At 41.7% G+C, this 18,177-nt stretch overlaps 1 protein-coding gene across 2 annotated transcripts in view; it reads right to left on the minus strand.

Annotated features, from left to right (window-relative positions):
- LOC136882137 (beta-alanyl-bioamine nonribosomal peptide synthetase ebony) overlaps positions 1–18,177 on the minus strand; it is a 184,125-nt gene that overhangs the window by 92,310 nt on the left and 73,638 nt on the right. Inside the window, exon 1 of one of the 2 annotated variants that reach the window (XM_067154681.2) lies at positions 11,256–11,342. The exons of the other annotated variant lie outside the window; for it this stretch is intronic. The gene's annotated coding sequence lies outside the window, so the exon portion shown is untranslated. Of the gene's footprint in view, positions 1–11,255; positions 11,343–18,177 lie in introns of those variants that run through there. 2 annotated transcript variants of the gene reach the window in all.

Raw genomic sequence — 18,177 nt, forward strand, 5'->3', positions numbered from 1 at the left:
AGGACCCGTTTCCAGCGCGGTCCGCACAATTTGACGACGGTCCAGAACATTATTATAATAGATGTTCTCGACCCCACAGCAAGATGCAAGACCGCTACTTGGCGGTAAATTACATCTGCTACCATTGTCATTGTTGACATAGTGACCAGCACCATTGTCGCGCGTAGGCAAGTGTGCGGGATTTCTGGCGATACGAATGACATACTTCCGTGCATTATTGACCTTATTATAAAGGTGAATAATTTGACGGTCAATCTCATTCCTATCGTTTATTTCAAATGTGCTTAAATTTTTATTTATATGCCAGGAGAGTCTACTGTAATCTAAGAATGTTCTCCGAAGGAAAAGATGGCTGTTGAAATCGAACCCAGGAAAGATTAAAAATGATCGGTTTATGATCAGAATAAGTACATCGAAAATCTACAGCCTGTTTCCAGCCATTCGACAGGGTCAGGAATGGAATGAATAAAGCCCCATCTAACGGCGACAATAGGAATTGTGCCGGCTGCCGAAGCACTCCTCTGGGGCAATAAGCGATGAATGACAAATGAAATTAAATATTGGACAGTGTTGCTAGAATGAATGATGACAGGGAAAACCGGAGTATCCGGAGAAAAACCTGTCCCGCCTTCGATTTGTCCAGCACGAATATCACATGGAGTGATCGGGATTTGAACCACGGAACCCAGCTGTGAGAGGCCGGCGCGCTGCCGAGTGAGCAAAGGAGGCTCCTTATAAGTACATTATGAACAGTAAAATCAATTGGTCTCACCTCCTTTTACACACCACCGCCGTTAAGTTTATTTACCTCCCCCCCCCCCAAAGAAAAATTAAAAGAAGGCGTGTTTCTTTATGTTTAAAGGAGATTCCAAACACCAATTTTCACGTCTATTATCTTCAGTTTTGAGATAAAAGTATCCCCATAAAATAATTCACCTTTTTTCACTTCCTTTCACCCCTCCCCCCCGCGCGGGTGAATTTTCCGGCAAAAAATACTTGTTTCTTTAATAGTAAATGATCTTCTAAATACCAATTATCACGACTCTTAACTTCTTCAGTTTTTGATTTGTGTGTCCTCATGAAAGGAATTCAACTCCTTTTCACTCCCGCCGCCCAAGATGGTTTCCCCTTCAAAACGCGTTTTTCTTTGTTTATAGAGATCCAAATACCAATTTTCAAGCCTGTAACAACTTTAGTTTTATTAGATGTATGTATTCTCATACAATTAAGTCAATTCATTTTTCAATTCTTTCACCCCCCCCCCCCCCCTTACATTTTATTTTCCGAAAATACGTGTTTCTTTACTTTTAAAGCAGATTCCAAATATCAAATTTCACGTCTGTAACATCTTCATTTTTGAGATATCAATAGCCTAATTAAAAGAAATCGATACCATTTTCTGTCACTTTTACACACACACCTCCTTCTACCCAAATGGTATTTCCGAAAACCCCTCCTATTCGGATTTACAGAAAACAAAAAATACGTGTTTCTTTATTTTTAAAGGAGATCCTAAACACCAATTTTCAGGTTCTGAAATATAAGTAGCCTCATTAAAGTCATTCAACCCATTTTCACCCTTTTCCACCCTCCCTATTGGAATTTTCCGAAAACAAAAAATAAGTGTTTATTTTTTAAGGAGATTCTCAATACCAATTTTTACACCTATAAACTTTAAAAGTTTTGAGATATAGATATCTCATTTTAAAAATTCACCCTCTTTTCACCCCCCCCCCCCCCATTAATTGGATTTTCCAAAAACAAAAAAATACGTGCTTCTTTATTTTTAAAGGAGATTCCAAACACCAGTTTTCAGGTCTGTAATATCGTCAGTTTCTGAGATATAAGTATCCTCATTAAAGGCATTCAACCCTTTTTCACCCTTTTTCACTCCTCCTATTGGGATTTTCCGAAAACAAACAAATACGTGTTTCTTTATTTTTAATGAAGATTCTAAATACTTATTTTTACATCTGTAAACTTTAAAAGTTTTGAGATATAGATGCACTGTTTTTAAAAATTCACCCCCCTTTTCACCGTCCCATTAATTGGATTTTTCAAAAACAAAAAATACGTGTTTCTTTATTTTTAAAAGAGATCAAAAGTACCCATTTTCAGGTCTGTAATATCTTCAGTTTCTGAGATATAAATACCGGTATTCTGATTAAAGGCATTCAACCCCTTTTTCACCGTTTTTCACCCTTCCTATTGGGATTTGCTGAAAACAAAAAATACGTGTTTCCTTATTTTTAAAGGAGATTCTAAATACCAATTTTTACATCTGTAAACTTTTAAAGTTTTGAGATATAGATACATTCATTTTAAAATTTCACCCCCCTTTTCACCCCCTTAGCAAAGGAACATCCAAAAATCCTCTCTTAGCGAGCACCTACATCTTAATATGAATCTATGCCCAAAATTTCATTTCTTTATGTCCAGTAGTTTTGGCTCGGCGATGATGAATCAGTCAGTCAGTCAGTCAGTCAGTCAGGACAAGTTATTGTATATATATAGATATAAGACTCACAGCCGTGAATAAAGTGACACCTTAAGGTTGGCAGGGCGCGAATGAGAACGAGAGGGCAGATCGCTTGGTGATTCCACGAGGTCCAGTTCCAGCGAGAAAGAGAGAAGCAGTGTCCTCCCCAGCGGACAGATGAGTTTGTTTTCGCTTAGGGGCACTTGTAGGTTATTTTCTGAACACAATTGTCATTGAGTCACGAACTGATTATTGTGATTCTTCTGTTCCGCGCCACACGTTCCCTTGCGGTACTCAAATACGGACTGGTTGTTTTTTAATTATGGCGTCACATGTTGACCGCGAAATAATGCGAAATATTTGAACTTAGAGTTTAAAAGTGGTTTGTCGACAAAGGGAACCGTTTCTAGTGTTTGTGTATATCGCCGAGAGTATGTCTCGATCGCTACGAGTTTTAGAAAAACAATTCTGAAATGTAGTTTTCATGAAATAGCGCTTCAAAGTAAATGTGTGACGTCACGCCTATACTCTGTTACAAGATGGCGCTCAAACAGCGTGATACTGACAACCATTCGTGAGCGATCTACGATGTAGCTTTAGAGATTCAATCATGACTTTCAAAACAGCGAGAGTCCATGAGAGCGCCGTGTCACTGCTTACTCTCGGCAATAATGTTTGGTGCCGTTTCTTTATTTTCTGTAGCTGAGCGTTTGTCGGTGAATGAGACCGTGGCCTCCACTAGGAACAGTTCGTTTAGTGTAGGATAATGGAAAACCATTCTCAGGACAGCCGACGATGAGAGAGTAGCCAGAGCCACTGGCCTAACGAGTAGAGTCCGGAGTTTTTGACAGTTAGTAGGAAGTGTCGCTTGTCCACGGTAAACTATAGTGTACTTCTTATTCGCATTGTAACGTCTTACCGACTCGACTAGGGAGCAACTATGAAATATGCTCACTGCACCTCTTACATCCTCGTCCTAAATACTTCAAATGATCTGACATGCTCCTTCTTCCTTATTGAAAATGTTAACTTTCGTATCATAATCGGTGCTCCTATTTTCAAGTTATTACAGGCAAGTCGTCGATGACTACATGTCCATCTCCCTGACACTTTATACCTCGTGAACGAAATAAAAGTGGCCCAGGAAATAGACTGTCGCGGAATCGACACTTGTTAATGAACTGCCCTTTGCTGCAAGCCGCGATTTCTATGCACCAACAGGCCGCTGGATTCCGTGGTCACTCCATGTGAGTTTTTCCCTGTCATGTTTCATTCCAGCAACACACTCCAATATCATTTCATTTCAGTTTTCAGTCATCAATTATCGCCCCCCAGGAGTGCGACAGGCTTCGACAGCCGGCACAATTCCTATCCTTGCCGCTAGATGGGGCCTTCATTCCATTCATGATCCAGTCGAATAGCTGGAAACAGGCTGTGGAATTTTCACTAGAACAACGATTGCTAGAACGTATCGATTGCAATAAATTAAATTTCAAAAAGGAAGTTACGAGTGAACAGTAATGATTCCAAGTAAATATTGCTATTCCTTACGAGTAACTTTTCCTCAATCACTTGCCAACTCCCTTCTCAACGTAAGTTGTTTTGCATACTCAGGCGGCTCCGTCACTTCCCGATAACACAGCTACGCCATTCAAACCACGTGACAACTTCTGTAACGTGCATTCGAACCTTAGTGTAACAAAATCATGTCCCGCGGTCGGGAACTGAACATACGATTCGCATAGTTCAGGTAACATTCGAATGAAAATGTGATGATGATGATGATGATGATTGTTGTTTAAAGCGGCCTAACATCTAGGTCATCGGCCGCTAATGGTACGAGATGAGGCGAGGTGTAATGACAATTAAAATTCCAAAGTTCATCCCCTGACTAGAATTCAAAACATGAACAACAATGAATATCAATTTAAAACAATCCGCGGACTCAACTCGCAATAATCGATCCACTGACTAGAATTCAAAAGATGGCCAATGATACGACCTGCCATGCCGCCCCCCCCCCCTTTCCATAAAAGAACATAAAACTGTGCTATATACTCAACAAGAAAGGAAGGAATGCAAGGACATCTAGACAAGTTGAAAGAAAAGAGTGTGAGGGATTGTTTCAAGGAACATGTTGCACAAGGACTAAATGAAAAGACTGGAGGAAACACAATAGAGGAAGACTGGAGAGTCATGAAAAATGAAATCAGTAGGGCTGTTGAAGAAATGTTAGGAGGGAAGAAAAGATAAACTAAGAATAAGTGGATAACTCGGGAGATACTAGACCTTATTGATGAACGAAGAAAATACAAGAATGTTAGAAATGAAGAGGACAGAAAAGAATATAGCTGATTAAAGAATGAAGTGGATAGAAGGTGAAAGGTAGCTAAGGAAGAATGGCTGAAGGAGAAGTGCAAGGATGTCGAAGGTTTTATGGGCCTAGGAAAGGTAGATGCTGCACACAGGAAAATCAAGGAAACCTTTGGAGAAAGGAAATCCGGGTGTACGAATATTAAGAGCTCAGACGGAAAGCCACTTCTAGGGAAAGATTGCAGGAACATATCCAACAGTTGTTTCCAGGTGAAGGTGTACACGATTTGGTTCTGGAAGAAGAAGAGGCTGTTGATACTGATGAAATGGGAGACCCAATTTTGAGGTCAAAATTCGACACAGCGGTAAGAGACCTAAATAGGAACAAGGCACCTAGGATTGATAACATTCTCTCTGAATTACAGACTGCCTAAGGAGAAACCAGCATGTGTAAGATGTATGTTACAGGAAAAGTGGCATCTGAATTTCGGAATAATGTTGTTATACCTATTCGCAAGAAAGCCGGTGCTGACGAGTGTGAAAACTACCGCACCATTAGTTTAGTATCTCATGCCTGCAAAATTTTAACACGTATTATTTACAGAAGAATGGAAAGACAAGTTGAGGCTGAGTTGGGAGAAGATCAATTTCTTTTCAGAAGAAAAGTAGGAACACGTGAAGCAATCCTGACTTTACGTCTGATCTTAGAGGATCGAATCAAGAAGGACAAGCGCACATACATGGCATTCGTAGATCTAGAAAAGGCATTCGATAATGTTGATTGGACCAAGCTATTTATGATTCTGAAGATGATTGGGATCAGATACCGAGAACGCAGAATTATCTACAATCTGTATAAAAATAAGTCTGCAGTGATAAGTATAGAGGGTTTTGAAATAGAAGCAGCAATCCAGAAAGGAGTGAGGCAAGGCTGCAGTTCGTCCCTCCTCCTTTTCAATGTTTACACAGAACAGGCAGTAAAGGAAATCAAAGAGGAATTTGCAAAGGGAATCACAAACCAATGAGAGGAAATCAAAAGTCTGAGATTTGCTAATGATATTGTTATTCTGTCTGAGACTGCAGAAGATCTCGAGAAGTTGCCGAATTGTATGGACGAAATCTTGGGTAAGGAGTACAAGATGAAAATAAATAAGTCCAAAACAAAAGTAATGAAGTGCAGTCGAATGAACGCAGGTGACGCAGGACATATTAGATTAGGAAATGAAGTTTTAAAGGTAGTAGATGAATATTGTTACCAGCGTAGTAAAATAACTGACGATGGCAGAAGTAAGGAGGACGTAAAATGCAGACTGGCACAAGCAAGGAAGAGCTTTCTTAAAAACAGAAATTTGCTCACTTCAAACATTGATATAGGAATTAGAAAGATGTTTTTGAAGACTTTAGTGTGGAGCGTGGCATTGTATCGAAGTGAAACATGGACGATAACTAGCTCAGAAGGAAAGAGAACACAAGCTTTTGAAATGTGGTGTTACAGAAGAATGCTGAAGGTGAAGTGGATAGATCTAATCACGAATAAAGAGATACTGAACCGAATTAGTAAGAGAAGATCGATTTGGCTAAATTTGACGAGAAGAAGAGAGAGAATGATAGAACACATCTTAAGACACCCAAGACTTGTTCAGTTGGTTTTTGAAGGAAGTGTAGGTGGTAAGAATGGTAGGGGTAGACCAAGGTATGAATATGACAAGCAGATTAGAGCAGATGTAGGATGCAATAGTCACGTAGAAATGAAAAGGTTAGCACAGGATAGGGTGGCATAGAAGGCTGCATCATGGACTGATGACTCAAACAATATACACAACAAGGGGTGCTTCCGAAGCAGAATCCTAAATCGATAATGCTTGTTGTCCAAAATCCAGGTCAACGGCCCCTCATAATGGCACTTACCACTAGTAAAGTAGAATTTGTCGTGTTGGGGCACTAATCAAAAGTAGCGTAGACTCACGGTGTTCCAAACATTATGGTACTACTCACAAACATTGTCTGTCGCACAGGTAACGCAGACCCACGGTGAACCACTCTCTGCTGCTACTAATCACAAACCTGTTCTCTACTTAACAGAGACTCATTGTGTTCCCCGCGTGATGGTACTGATCACAAGTAGTTTCATGGTTCTAATTAATCATCCTCTGGTCACCCTTTTTACTCACCTCTTACGACAGGCAGAGGATACTTTGGGTGTATGCCCCACCCACAGGGGGTAGAGAGAGAGAAAGAAGGGAACCGTCACTTCGAAAAAGGAAGTAACAGACGAAGAAAGGCAAGGGTCTTGAACGGCGTGAAAATGAAAGAAAACAGCAAGAGTTGACCAAGAGAGGTCGGACTCGCTGCTCTTCCTCATATAGCGGTAGTATCAGAGGTGTTCATTGCATCACAAATAATGTCATCCCATGGTGTTCCTCGCGTAATGGGTACTAATGGTCCCTTGGTCGCTGCTTATTGTCGCCTCATACGACAGGCAGGGGATACCTTGGGTGTCCCGCACCTACAGGGGGTGTTAAGTTTTGTTTAGTGTCACATTCTTAAGTTAAATATGTGGCTTAAAAGTGACGATTTTGAAGTGCAAAACTGGCTTGCGATTAGTAACTTCAGAACCGAAAGAAGACATACGAAGATTGTTAAGATTGAGTACTGGCGCCTTACGCTCACATACAAAACTGGTGCAAATTCAAGAAAATTAACACGGAAAAGCAGGGAACCAAATACTGAATCTCCATTTTTTTTTTTTTTTTTTTTTTTTTTTTTTTTTTTGAACCTGAGTTGTTATTCTTTTTCTTGATAAATCGGCTATTTGACCATTACATATTAATTCCAATCCCTGACGTGGTATAGTTGTTAGAAGGTTTTGGTACCACAGTGGCTCCTGTTCAGGGACAAAGTTATGGCGGGGTCGAAAAGGAGAGAATTTCATAATTTACTTTATACCGACTTCTGAAAATAAATTCTGCCTCATGATGTGTGTAATAATGGAGAGATACTGGTGCGGACTTAAAGCAATTAGAGCAGAATGTACATGGTGAACAAATGTAGTGCAGTGGTTAGTGTGATAAGCTGTCACCTCCGGAGACCCGGGTTCGATTCGCGGATCTGTCACGAAATTTGAAATGTGGTACGAGGACTAGAACGGGGACCACTCAACCTCGGGAGGTCAACTGAGTAGAGAAGGGTTCGATTCCCACGTCAGCCACCCTCGAAGTGGTTTGCCAGCCGGGCTGGGTGGCTCATGCGGTTGAGGCACTGCCTTTCACACCTCAACTCGGCACGTTCGACCCTGCGTCAGTCCAGCAGTGATTCGCTGGCACGCGAAGGAACTCCTGCGGGAGGAAATTCCGGCACCTCGACGTCTCCAAAAATTGTAGTGGGACATAAAGCCATTATTATTATTATTATTATTATTATTATTATTATTATTATTATTATTATTATTTCCGACTTCTCCTCCAGGCAAATGTCGGGATGGTACCTAACTTAAGGCCACGGCCGCTTCCTTTCCTTTTCCTTGTCTATCCCTTCCAATCTTCCCGTCCCCCAACGAGGCCCCTGTTCAGGATAGATCCCGCGCTGAGGTCGGGGGAGAACCAAACCTGGACAGTAAAGTGACCAAATAAATAAAAAACAAAATGTTGAAAATCACCCAGTTTTAAATCATTTTCTCGGGCTATATAATCACTAGACACGAGCCAAATAACTTACTTGCTACAAATAAGAACAACACAGCCGGGGGCGTAGCTAGGTTGGTGCAACCGGTACGCTACATCGGGGCCCAGAACTGGGGCCCCCAATAAAGGTGGAGTTCTTGTTCAAAACAGTTTTCAGGCAATCCCATTGTAACAAACAAACTACACATCAAGCGAATGTTTAATTGAGAGAGGAACAGTGGTTCTATGACTAAGAGCCCCTCCCCTCCAGTGGTTTGGCTCTACTGTCAATAGAAAATACACCACAGATTAAAGTTAACAAAATTAGCCTTGCCGATATGAAATGACGGAAGAAAATATTCAAATTTCAATTTTAATGAATATTTTTACAGTTTAATAAATTCGAGTAACTTATTTTCCTGATAGGAAGAACCTTAGTCTGTTTTTAATTTGGCGTGTTGAAACTGTTTGACGTTTACAAGTTGCTCACGGAACAGAGGAGCCCAGCTCAGGTGCTCAAATATGCCAGCCTCGTAGGCACGTGCAACTCGTGCGGGACAAAATTCCGGTACCTCGGCGTCTCCGAGTTAGTGGGCGTAAAAACCATAACGTTCTTAAGTCATATTTACCAATTTAAATATTATAAAAATTCAATTAACATATTTATTTTGAAAAAACAATTATTATTGTTTTAATTTAGTAAGACCTTTAAGTCCTAGATAACGCCTGTTCGAATCCTGTTGATCTTATTGTGACGATAAGCAAGTGGCTAACTTTTTAGAAAAATGAAAAACATCAAACTTTTTTTTTTTGCTATTTGCTTTACGTCGCACCGACACAGACAGGTCTTATGGCGACGATGAGATAGGAAAGGCCTAGGAGTTGGAAGGAAGCGGCCGTGGTCTTAATTAAGGTACAGCCCCAGCATTTGCCTGGTGTAAAAATGGGAAACCACGGAAAACCATCTTCAGGGCTGCCGATAGTGGGATTCGAACGCACTATCTCCCGGATGCAAGCTCACAGCCGCGTGCCCCTAACCGCACAACCAACTCTCCCGGTAATCAAACAACTAACATCTCATTATTTGACACCATCCAGCCAAGGCACTGGACAATTCAACCGTAGAAATAAAATCAATTGACCGGTTTTGGCCAAACAATTTTAATGGAAACATTTCTAAATGATTTCAACACCACAAAGCTGTTTGTGAGGTTACAAAGTAACAGGACACTTTTATTTAATTCATGATGTAGCGGACTCTCAACATTTTCTTGAGAATGCCCCCACGTGACAGTGAGAAATGGTACAGATTATCGGAAAGCCGCCTCCATTAATGATAGTCTTTATATAAGATTCGTAGCGACTGGTGTCTCGGGCATTTCACTTATAGAGAATCAAAACAAGCAATTTCAGTTATTGTGTCCGAGGTGTTCGAATCTTCACACAACAATCTCCACGAACTGGTACAGATAGAAAATGCTCATTTAACCTAGTTATTTTGATTATATACAAGTGATTGAGAAAGGTTATTAGGTTATTCAGAGAGGAGCGAAGCTGGAAATGAATCTACATTAGAACACAGCTAAAAGAATATCATAAGTACTGTATATTAGGGCTTTGCTTGCGATTTGATTGTCAACTTTTAGAAGAAATAAGAAAGCATCGCATTCCGCGCCACGAATTTCCGTGCTCTACTTGCGTACATGCGCATGTTAGGGAAAATGCAGGTAAAGTTTACGAACACTCTATGTTGTTTATTAACAGTTCATAAACCTTGTTCGTTAACAGTGTGGACGCACCCTGAGAGGCGAATGGACTGCGTTATAGAGGGTAAGAGAAGTAGAGGGAGACCAACACGTCAGACTCAGTTTCTAATGATTTAAACATGAGAGATATGGAACTAATTGAGGCCACAGAACTAGTTACAAATAGAGGATGGTGGCGGCGTTTAGTAAATTCACAGAGGCTTGCAGACTGAACGCTCAAAGGCATAACGGTCTATAATGAAGATATATGCATATTTGTTGTGTTTTTTCTTCATAAATTTGTAGGTCCCTTGTAAATATTATTGTACTGAATTGACGTGTCGTTCATTTCGCACGGTCAAATTTGTGTCGGGAGAGGGACAGTCCCTCGCCTATTTTCACCTGCTTCTAAGGCGGCTCTGAAACATCATTTCACACTGTATTGTTCAGCACGCCATGTATGGGAATGTCTACTCTTCTATAGCACCGGTACTGCTACAGATTATTGGTTTGAATATTCAGGGGCCTGGTGGGCATGATCGTTAAGGCGCTGAAGTCTAAACGGTTTGAGACCGAGGTTAGCCGGTTCGAGTCCCGTTGGTCGAAAAAATGTCACCATCAGAATGTTGGCCGGCAGGGTAGGATAGGGGAGGTGGTGGTATACAATTTCTAATCAGTAGATTCCGTGCCAAAGGCGTGGATTAAATTCGTAAGGAGTTAGGGCATATGACGCTGTTGATGGTGATCCGTCTGTCGGATGGCGACGTTAAGCCTTGGGGCTATTCGACAGGAGTAGGCTATGTGCCGGCACCGGGTTTCACCCTCTCCCTACTATCATATATCACGTCATCCATTTCATCACATTAACTCCTCTGCTGAGGTTGACGTCAGGAAGGGCATCGTGTCACAAAAACCCGCCACGACCTCATACCCGACCCCGTAGGGGGTTTTGACACTTTCCTCCGGTATAGGTTATAGGAGGCCATGCATCATCTAAACCAATAAAGAACACTTGTTTCTTACTCCAGATCAAAAAGTAAACACATGTTCTTATCTTACCTTATCGTGTTTGAAGCACTGTAGCACTCTCGCAAACACACGTCGCTACATTCACGAGTGAACACGTACTGAGCCCGCAGTAAGAACCACTCCTATCTTATCGGTCTCAGCCACGCTCTCCCATTGGTCAGCTCCCTCCCCCCACCACGAGATGGCTCCATCTCTCTCTTCCCGCCGAGTAGGTACTCGCTCGTGCGTGTTACAAGTGTATGGGTGTGATTCCCAGCAACTCACCTCAAACCGCACGCAACGGGAATTTCACGACAATTACTTATGAATATTGTGCCGCTACCGGCCTCGTCATTGTTGACGAGACCAACACGTCTGAACAGAGCAAAATACACCGAGCTCGATAGCTGCCCAGGATCGGGAGATAGTGGGTTCGAACCCCAATGTCGGCAGCCAGAAGATGGTTTTCTGTGGTTTCCCATTTTCACACCAAGCAAATGCTGGGCCTGTACCTTAATTAAAGCCACGGCGGCTTCCTTCCCACTGCTAGCCCTTTCGTGTCCCATCGTCGCCATAAGACTTATCTGTGTCGGTGCGACGTAAAGCAAATTGTGAAAACTCTTCATTATGGACCGTCATGCCTTTCAGCGTTCAGTCTGCAAGACTGTGTGAATGTATCAGACGCCGCCACAATTAGTTCTGAAGCCTCGTTTAGTTCTATACCTCTTATCTTTAAATCGTTATAAACCGAGTCTAACCATCGTCGTCTTGGTCTCCCTCTACCCCTCTTACCTTCCATAACAGAGTCCATTATTCTCCTAGGTAAGCTATCCTCCTCCAGTCTCCTCACATGACCCCACCACCGAGGCCAGTTTATGCGTACAGCTTCATCCATCGAGTTCATTCCTAACTGAATCTTTATTTTCTCATTCCTAGTAGGCTACCCTCCTGCCATTATTCCCACCTGTTTGTACAAGCAATCCTCGCTACTTTCATGTATGTAACTTATAACTTATGAATTAGATAACTTGAGTCCACCCAGCTGTCACTCCCGTAAAGCGAAGTTGGTCTGAAAACAGACCGATGTTGAGATAGTTTCGTCCGTGAGCTGACTTCTTCCTTACAGAATAGTGTTGTTCGCAACTGCGAGCTCACTAAACAATTTGATTCAATCTGACTTACTGTATTACATCCTGGGAGAACACACATCCCACGTACTTGCAATTATCTACTTGTTCAAATTTGTATTCCCAATCTGACATTGAAGTATCTTGGATTTGTTACCTACTTAGATCAATTAGTCTTGAAAGGTTAATTTACAATAATAATAATAATAATAATAATAATAATAATAATAATAATAATAATAATAATAATCAGCAAAAGTAGTTACTAGGACTTAAAAAAGAGGGTAACATTAAAATATTTATGTATTAAGGTTCAGCGGCAACCATGGGCGCCCGCAGGATCTTTTCCAGGGGGGGGGGGGCACATTAACAATTTTCTTGAATATAGAACCAATATAACGTCAGCAACATTAAATTGTTTACAGAAATTTCCGGTTATAACAGATGCTAGATGACTGTCAGTAAGTTCATTTTATGAAATAATCTGGTATGATATTAAACAATTGAACATCAACATTTTTAGAATTCCAGGGGGCGGGGCAACTGCCCCCCTTCTCCCCCCCCCCCCTTGCGGGCGCCCATGGCGGCAACTTTTACCTGGTGTGAAAATGGGAAACGATCTTCAGGGCTCGAGTTCGAACCCACTGTTTCCCGAATGCAACCTAACAGCTGCGTGAGTATTTCTTAAAGTTGTCACATGGTTGAAACGTTTTTCGTGTCAGCAGCAATAAAGATGACATAGCGAGTACAGATCCTCCGTTCTTACTAGCCTCGTACGACTGGACTACACCCACAGCAGGAGATGAAGAGTTGCAAGAAATTTAAAGAAAAACTACTGTGTTGTCAAAAGATTGGTAAGGCCCATCACTGTAGCAAAATGACCTCGTAAATATAAATTATTATTATTATTATTATTATTATTATTATTATTATTATTATTATTATTATTATTATTATTAGCCAGCCCTGTAGTGTAGTTCAAAGATTTTTTCTTTTGGACTGAGGAGGAGAACGGGGTTCACTCGATACAAGCTCTTAGTTACAGGAAGAAAGCGCACAGCGAGAAGATGGCGGTAGTGTACATAGATGACCTCTAGTTGCCATCGTTATAATGGTGTCCGGAAACTGATGATGATGATGATGATGATGATGATGATCTAAGGAGTCAAACACCGATGTCTCCATTCACTCAATGTAAAAGAAGAGAGATTTCTCTCACATACCGTTTCACTGTGCGACGTGATACATTTCCACTTGCTCTGTTTCACGTACCTCCCACCCTGAATATCCAGTCAATCAGTGTGAATACTCACCTGGAACAATAGAAATTCGTATTAATAATAACGCAAGAAATCGCTTACATGGGCTCCAAAATTAAACATTATAAAACCAGAAGCACTAAACATGAATTTCAAAGGCCAGATGGAAAAACTTTAAGAAAGATCATAAGACCACAATGTCAGGATAATAAGAATGAAACACTCTAGAAGATTATTGAGAAACCTTCAGACACAATGCGAAAAAAGAAGGATAAAATGTTACTGCCATCTTCTCAGAATGTTCTCTAATAGATTAACCAAATAAATCTTTCACTTCTTCCGCAATCTAAAAACAAAACCCAACTGCTTTAAAGAAAGTAAAAAAAGACCTAGTAGAATTAAAAATGACAGAAAATTCGTTATTCAGTGGAACAGCTAAAGTAATAACTTAAGAGGAAAATATAAGGTCCCAAGACAAATCTACAAACCTGTTATCTCGGAAGATGAGAGGAAACGAAGATCAGAAAGAATGAAGAAATACTGGACACTAAGAAAAGAACAAATGATTGATTCAACGTACCGCAAAGAGGATGAGACGAATGAAGAGTACATTTAATTTTCGCGTCAGAAACACAATGCACAGTTACAACACAACTTCACCACATCCATTGCAACCTGGCTGACTCGAGTGACCTGTGGAGTGGTCAACAATCCTGCTAATTAGATGGGGGGAATGGAAAATGAAGGTATCGGCCAAAGAAAGGCAAAGTTCTTGAAGGCCGTGAAAACGAAAAGGTCCCTAGGCCTCGAATGCTCTCATAGCGTCGCGGTCAGAAAAGAACAATACTTGACTAAGAAAGGTGGGATAGGGTAGATGAAAGTAAGGAGCCTGCCAAAATATGTGGAAGCAATGTAAGGGCCCTGAGGTCACCAACTTTCGCTCCCATATTAGAGCCCCTGGTGGCCCTTTGACAGGCGGAAGATAGCGAGGATGCTATTCTAGCGCCCCCACCTAGAGGGGAATGTAAGGCACGGTTCATTACTTTCAAGCTGCGATGCAAATGTTCCACCGAACCACTTGCCTGTGGGCTGGTTTAAAATACCTGGTAACATTCTGCACACGACTTGTCCATACCTGTATAACTCTCTTGCAATTATTTTGCGCTGTTAGTAATGGATTCACTTTTTAAATTGTGTGTGAATTTTCTATTCGACTGCTTGCCGTCTGTTACACTGCTCGTAAGTCATCTTTAACCGGGCGAGTTGGCCGTGCGGTTAGGTGCGCGCAGGTGTGAGCTCGCATTCGGGAGATAGTAGGTTCGAACCCCCACTGTCGGCAGCCCTGAAGATGGTTTTCCGTCGTTTCCCATTTTCATACCTTAATTAAGTCCACGGCCGCTTCCATCCCATTCCTAGGCCTTTCCTCTCCCATCGTCGCCATAAGACCTGTCTGTGTCGGAGCGACGTAAAGCGACTAGCAAAAAAAAAGTCATCTTTAATTCCGGTGTGCTGGGCTCAGTAGCTCACGTGATAGAGCGCTGGCCTTCTAAGTCCAGCTTGGCAGGTTCGATCCTGACTTAGTCCGGCGGTATTTGAAGGTGCGTCGTGTCGGCAAATCTATTGGCACGTTGAAGAACTCCTACGGGACAAAATTCCCCCACCTCGGCGTCCTAGAAAAACACAAAAACGCAAAATATTATTATTATTATTATTATTATTATTATTATTATTATTATTATTATTGTACCGGTTGGTACACCTATATGCTGCACATTTGAATTTTCCGCCTTAAATTACTTTCTACCGGAGAAACACTGAACTTTAACAACTGAATTAATTCAACAGTTCCTCAAAAGATGCCACTGTGTGTATTTCGATTTTTTTTTTTGGTTGATCAAGAAGTGTGGACCTTCTCTGACAGATGTCTCTACTAAAAACTATGATTATGCACCCTGGTGCGAAGGGAAGGAACTTTTTGAAGAAATTTTGTATTCGAAAGTTTGTCTTTACTAAATTTTGTTCTTTCATTGTTTGGGTTGGCAATATTAATCTTTCTTTCCGCCAGTTTTCAACTCAGCCAATCCTGGATTTCTTTAATTAATTTTTGACCAATAGTGTCTTTCTTCTTCGATGTTGATGTATAACTTTTAGCGACCCAATAAATTTTAGTGGGTGTGTCTTAATTATTCATGAAAGGTCTCGAAGCTTCCACGAGGGTTTAAAAACTGCTGATTTTCCTGGCTCTCCACCACTTCAACAACATGTTCGAAACCTTTTCAAGTACCCTACCTGTTTAAAATGTAACTTAGTGCCGGTTTATGTAAACATTTTCTTATTACTTTAAATGTAAATCGGGGATAGAGTGTGCTTTACCCTCTCGAGCTCCCCTTCATTTCGACTTGAGGTGACTATGTTTTCGTAACTGATTTTCTAATCTTTCCTAATGTGTTAAAATTTTCTTATACAAGTCACCTATGTAGTGTGGGAATAGCCCCTGTGTATCGGCCTAGCGGAACTTAGGTTTTAAAATGTGTATTTAGGAGTGTTAATTCACGCCTCCATTCCTTTTGCGTTTTGGGCCGTTTTTAACCCCTATTTGTCCACTAAGGCCCGGTAGAATGGGTACAAGATACCCCTGTTTCTTTGTAAGTGTGCCTTGAGGGCAGTTTGTAGTAAAGTCCGTTTATGGCCTTTTGATAGGCTTGAAAGATTGAGAGCGGTCAGCTCTTTCTGGTATTTTGAAAGGTGCCTCTAGGAGGCTTGACATTACGAGGTGGGAGCAAATGCTCCATATAATTAGGGGTTTTCTGCCCTTTGGTAATTTGTGGTTGTGAGCTGAGAGGTCAGAAATCGTTAAACTTGGGGGCTCGTAGCCCAGAATTGTAAAAACCCCTAAACTTGTGCTTTCGTTTGTAAAGTTGCATTGTACCTGATTTTTCGTTGTTATTTCACCTAGTGAAAATTGTTAAATCTTGTTATCAGTTGAAAATATAACCTTTATTTAAATTTTAAATTCATCTTTCGGACTTGTAGTTAGACCTATTCCAGCGCGCACCTTCTTTCACCTCTGCTGATCCACCAAAAACACGGTAACAATTATTATTAGCCCGCCTGGTGGTCATGATCGTTAAAGCGTTGAAGTCTAAACGGTCTCACACCGAGGTTAGCCGGTTCGATTCCTGTTTGTCGAAAAAAAAATCAGCATCAGAATGTTGGTCGGCAGGGTAGGGGAGGTGGTGGTATGCAATTTCTAATCACTAGGTTGCGTGCCAAAAGCTTGGATTAAATTCCAAACCTCTCCGCAGTGCTCATATGGAGTGAGAGCATATGACGCTGTTGATGGTGATTGGTCCGTCGGATGGGGACGTTAAGCCTTGAGTAGAACCCTTGGTGCTGTTCCACAGGAGTAGGCTATGTGCCGGTACCGGGTTTCACCCTCTCCCTGCTATCATATATCACGTCATTCATTTCATCACATTAACTCCTGTGATTAGATTGACGTCAGGAAGGGCATCCGGTCATAAAAATTGCCATCATCTCGCCTCATAACCCACCCCGTGAAGAGAGGGGTCAAAAGATGCTGGAGAGTTGGAGAGTCTGCATGATGTGGGTCTTAAAGTCAGCAAGGCGTGAGGTGTATGTACGCTACAGAGTGCCTTATTTTAAACAAAAAAGCGGAGCTGCAAGAACTGTAGAAAGAGGAAAGGATGATTCTGAGGAAGGAGCGCAGAAGACTAGTGAGGAGCTCATGGACACAATGTGGTACGGACACCTGGGAAGAATGGAGATCTTCAGATAGATCATGGGGTCAAGATATGAACAACAATAGAAGAGAGCCTAGAACTGGACAGTCTAAAATCATTTGAAGAGAAGCATGGGCCCGAACAGGTCATTTCGCAAGAGGAGAGAAAGATGTTTTGGGAAGAGACGAGAAAGGTGCGCAACTCTCTCGGTCATTGCCATGCACACTCCGTCAGATGCCATAAATCACTGGTCAGCAGAGGACAGGAATGCACTTTGTAAATGAAGGTGATCTACTCCGGAAGAAGTAGATGTAGGACACTCGCCGACCTCTCCACGTGCAGTTGGATCCACGAGCTTCAAACAGAGTCAAGGTTGCAACGTACGAGTTTCGACGCCCTGCCCTAAAGACCGCTTGATTTAATAGCAGATCTCTCATTGACAGTTCCTGTAGCGGGAAATTAGCACGTTTTTTTGCTTTCTTTGCAATCGTATTTACGTCGCACCGACACAGAGAGCTCTTACGGGGATGATGGGACAGGAAAGGGCTAGGAGTGAGAAGGAAGCGGTTGTGGCCTTGATTAAGTACAGCCCCATTTTTGCCTGTTATGAAAATCCGAAACCACAGAAAACCATCTTCAGGGCTGCCGACAGCGGGGTTCGAACTCACTATCTCCGGAGTGCAAGCTGAGAGCTACCGAAACCGCGCAATCAGTTGCTGGGTCAAAATTATTTTCTCCCCATAATAGCGTGCATGTTGTGATGGTATAAAAAGCAAGACCTATGACACTGACAGAAGGGAGAGGATAAACAGTCTCACCCGGATCGTTATACAGTAACGCTTCA

Source organism: Anabrus simplex, chromosome 10 (assembly GCF_040414725.1).
Source record: "Anabrus simplex isolate iqAnaSimp1 chromosome 10, ASM4041472v1, whole genome shotgun sequence".
Classification (NCBI taxonomy): domain Eukaryota; kingdom Metazoa; phylum Arthropoda; class Insecta; order Orthoptera; family Tettigoniidae; genus Anabrus; species Anabrus simplex.